The sequence below is a fragment of the Physella acuta genome, unplaced genomic scaffold (assembly GCF_028476545.2).
Source record: "Physella acuta isolate Inbredline_101_S28 unplaced genomic scaffold, ASM2847654v3 ptg000058l, whole genome shotgun sequence".
NCBI classification, from domain to species: Eukaryota; Metazoa; Mollusca; class Gastropoda; family Physidae; genus Physella; species Physella acuta.
In genome coordinates this window covers 473,106-477,998 of record NW_026731578.1, presented here as the reverse complement: position 1 = coordinate 477,998, position 4,893 = coordinate 473,106, and positions in this window count along the sequence as shown.

Here is a 4,893-nt window from a genome sequence, read left to right as displayed (position 1 = left end):
CTCGTTCTACACTTGACTAGCTCGCGGGGCTTTTAATAAACCTTCTAGCCAATCAGAATTGTCGCTGTATTTATAGAGGTTAGGGGCCTACCCTACTGTTTCAAGTGGCTATAGTGGCTATACCGTTTTATGATGGCCAAGTTACCCGCGACCCAATACAATTGAAAAAAGACATACAATGATTTTTAGAATAAAAAAATATGTTTACTAATTAATTAATAACAATAATGTATGTATCACGTCAGCAACCTGCTTCAAAATACGCGGGTGAATTTTTTTTAAACAGTAACTTTCTGTCATTCACCATAAGTTTTTTTTTTAAACAAATGGTCTAAAACACAAGAGACAATCATCATAAAATTTAAGTGTGAATGGTACTTAGGAACAATTTGATTTCATCTCTATTAAAAAACAAGGTTCACAACTTGTTTTTTGACAACCAGCGTACTGCTGTGTGGAAAAGAGAAACCTCTCCTATAGGATCCGTGGCTACATACACGTCTTTCAACAGAGGGCGAGAAAAAGATGCAGAGCCGTTGTAAGTTTTATAAGCGAATGAAGTAGGGCCCACTGGAGTCGGAACAATTTTAAAGGAGACCGAAAGATAATCCAGTGTTAGCATGTTTTAAATAGTTTTTCTGGGGGCCCATGATGGTGTACCGTCCATACAAAGCCCCGGATGTTTTTATACTTTATTCACAGAATCTAAAAAAAAAAAAAAACGTATTTATTATCTCCAAAATATTTAATTTTTTAAAATCCTTTTTAAGTCCACTAGAAAATCGAAACTACTCTATGATGTCATCTAAATAAATATATTTCACGACAACCCGAGAATATGAGCTTACAACCTCAAAAGAAAACAATGATAATACCATGATTTCTTCTTAAATCTGCTCCTTAAAGTATACGGAATTCCTGAACCACCCAACTGAATGGTATAATTTGACAGATATTTGTTTTATCTTTACTGGAATCCCCAACAATTAATTTCACCATCTTCATCAAGCAGGGTTTGAAGAGTTTTCACAAACTGTTCCAGGTTTTTGTTTTTGGCGCTCTGCGACTTTCACTAAAGCTGTTGTGTCTGATGTTCGATCAAATTCCCGCCATCTGCCAAGTTTCATGCCGACGAAATATTCCAAATCCGTGTTAGTGTCTAATGGATGCTTTCTCTTGTTAAGTGACGTTAGAGTTTTAAAGTTTGCATAGACTTAGTAGAACCTCTGCCCAATATACGTTGTGGCTTCTCTACTCCATGGTTAGTCCAGTTAGGAAAGCCGAGTTAAAAAAATAATTACTGTACTAGTAGGCGACCCCCCCCCCCCCCCCCGCTCCCTTAGAAATCCTTTGGGGGTCGAGGCCCACAATTTTGGGAACCCTTGCTCTATTTATAGTTGTGGGTGGTTTAGTCATAAATTTAAAAAATACGGGGTTTAAGAAATTTACGTAGGCTTTTTAAATATCTAAATATTTGGGAATCCTTTGTTCTATTTCTGTTTTGTTTTAAAGCGATGCGGGGATTTTACGACCTACTTGCCTTAAATAGCATTGCAAATTCGGTTATCGTACCTATTTATACGGGTGACCGAGAATCTAAACAAGTCTTTCAACAATCGTCACCTTATTGGTTGCTATTTGTGAGTTGTGAATAGATGTCATATAGTGGGGGTTGTAAGATCCGATTATATAAAAGCCCATGTGAGCACTTCTCTCTCTCTCTTTCCGCAAAATATTTTCGCAAACCATCACATCAGAATCTTCAGCGATTTATGGAGAACTTGATACGGAATTTTTTTGAAAATAATATGTTAGATGTTTTAAATGTATAAACACAATTTTATTTAAAGAAGAAAAATACAAAATAAAGGCATATTCGGATGTTGAAAAACAGTTTTGATTATGCAACCGGAAAAGTGTTTATATTTGGGGCAAGAACGCCGAAACCGAAGACGTTACATGTCATATGTTTGAAGTACGGAAAGTACACAAAACCAATGGCGTCATCTTCCAATTTTAGAATACGAAGAAATGACTATTTCATTAAAATTTGATTTAGATCTATAGATTTACTTATCGAGACGTAATTTGTGAAATTTATACAATTTCCTCGGCCAAAACTGATACAAATTACTTTAAAAAACAACATAAATACCATTGAAAAGCCGGGTTTTTAACGGAGTCATTTAAGTCTTTTAATCAATGTGTACATTTAATATGGTGTTATGTTGACTAATTATGTATATAATTTGGTTTTATTTTTTCTAATAGGTATTAGTAGCCTATGTTATTTTAAATGTGTCGGACTTTTAGCTATTTAGTTATCTCTTTGCTTTGTCACTAATATCGTTAATTCTGTAGTAAAGTACATTGCGTTTTGACCAATAACTATTTTATAAAATATTCTTCTAAACAATGTATACCATTAAAAATATAATGACCTATAATTCACATGTAACGGATACCAACGACTAGTAGTGTTACAATTGTGAATAGATGTTGACACTAAGTCTTGTAGTGGGGGTTGTAAAAAGTGTTAGTTTTGAATAGATGTTGACATATATAATGGGGGTTGTAAAAAAGTGTAACTAAACAATAGAGGGGAGGGGCAATGTAAATGTACAATTGTTTATATATAGACTAAGGTTTAAGGCATCAGAAAAAAAATCATCAGGTACTTCTTAAAGACAAAAGTTAAAAGAAATAAATAGCATGTAATTGAGTTAGTTCGAAGTGAGTGTTCACACTAGCCCAACGCACTAATTAAGGTTGTCGCAAAATATAACATATATGTAACATAATATGTCAATGATGTCAATGAATTTTCATTTAAAAAAATATGTCTAGTGCAATTTACGAAACTAACGAACTTCGTCGATACTTTTTAGGTGGGTAGGTGGGTAGGCGGGTAGGTGGGTAAGTGGGTAGGTGGGTAAGTGGGTAGGTGGGTAAATGGGTAGGTGGGAAGGTGCGTAGGTAGGTGCGTCATGATAATATTAAATACATAATTGAGAGATACTTCATGTAATGTCGATATCAATGATATTTTGATGTTTATTTATACGAGAATAGTAGTTGAATAATTATTGACCAAGAAAATAATAGGCATTGTGTTAAGCGATTATCGCCTGTATCGTGGTAATGGAAATGCACATGGTAGTGGTATGCTTTCAAATGGTAGTAGATCACGTAATCAAACACGACACTCTCACAGCAGCCCTAACAGTAATGTATAAATGTGTCAGCTAGTCCATATAGGTCTTTGTGCTAAATTTCTCTTTTGCACATTTTTCGTTGTTTTTTCTATTTGCGCTTTTTTCAGTTTGCGCTTTTTTCCGTTTGCGCTTTTTCTGTGTGCGCTTTTTTCTTTTTGCGCTTTTTTCCGTTTGCGCTTTTTTCCGTTTGCGCTTTTTTCTGTGTGCGCTTTTTTCTTTTTGCTCTTTTTTCCGTTTGCGCTTTTTTCTGTTTGCGCTTTTTTCCGTTTGCGCTTTTTTCTCTTTGCGCTTTTTTCTGTGTGCGCTTTTTTCTGTTTGCGCTTTTTTCTGTTTGCGCTTTTTTCTCTTTGCGCTTTTTTCCGTTTGCGCTTTTTCTCTTTGCGCTTTTTTCCGTTTGCGCTTTTTTTCCGTTGCGCTTTTTGTTTTGCGCTTTTTTCCGTTGCGCTTTTTTTCGTTGCGGTTCTTTCTGGGAACCCTCACCCGAGAGAGGGAGTCCGGAAGAATTTCTGTCTCTGTAATAAAATTATGTTTGCCGAATTCTACTGCCATTAATTGAATATAACCGGTTCATTAATTAATCCAAGACACTGGTTCGTGGACGTTTAACTCCATGGAACCTTCTGCTGCAAGAGTTCCGTTGGAAAATTTTGTTTATGTCATCATAAGATGTTAAATTTTGTTTATGTCATCACAAGATGTTAAATTTTGTTTATGTCATCACAAGATGTTAAATTTTGTTTATGTCATCACAAGATGTTAAATTTTGTTTATGTCATCACAAGATGTTAAATTTTGTTTATGCCATCACAAGATGTTAAATTTTGTTTATGCCATCACAAGATGTTTGTTCCACATTACGGACGTCTTAGATTTTTCTCGCAAACAGAAACCCAAACAAGGATTTGAACTCCCAACCTTTAGGTCATGTGGTCGTGCGCTAGATCATTTACCACATCAAGCGTCGTATATATTCCACGTGTTTGGATGTATACCTATACCCGACATTCTCTCGACTACAAAACAATGACAATGTTCAAAGTGCCCTTTGATAACCTGACTGTCCATGGGGTAAGTGAAGTAGAGTTCACCTGTTTCTGTGACCTCGGAATTTGAATGGATATTGTGGTGAGCACTATGCCCAGCCGCCCTTACTTAGTTACTCTCTCTTTACACAATACTTTACTCACTCCCAGTCTGACGAGTTGGACGTTTTTATCACACCTTTTAAAGTTTGAATTTCCCAGCTCTCTAGTATAGCTTGGAGATTATTATTGGTATGAGAGGAATGCTCGGATATAACCGGAAGTGGGTGGAGTCAACAGCCCTCTTATATTACCTTTGGACCTTTTGAAGAAGTTTTGAGTCGCCACTTTAGTCGTACCAGATTACGTAAAAATGTTTTTGTTGGATTTGGGAATTCCCGATGTTATATTTAGGTTTAGTTCAAACTTTTAAATAGTCACAAGATAACAAGAAAGCTGACGTCACTGACCCAGCTAACTGTTATCTGGTATTATGCTATAGACAAGATTTTCTATACATAGAGCATGTACAATGGGGGCTCACAAAGACAAATGGAAGGTTGGTGTAAGCAGTTAATTTGGCCCTTGTAAATAAGGAGTATGTCGACATATGGGTTGTTAGCTGTATGTTGGCTGTATGGGCTGTATGATGGGTT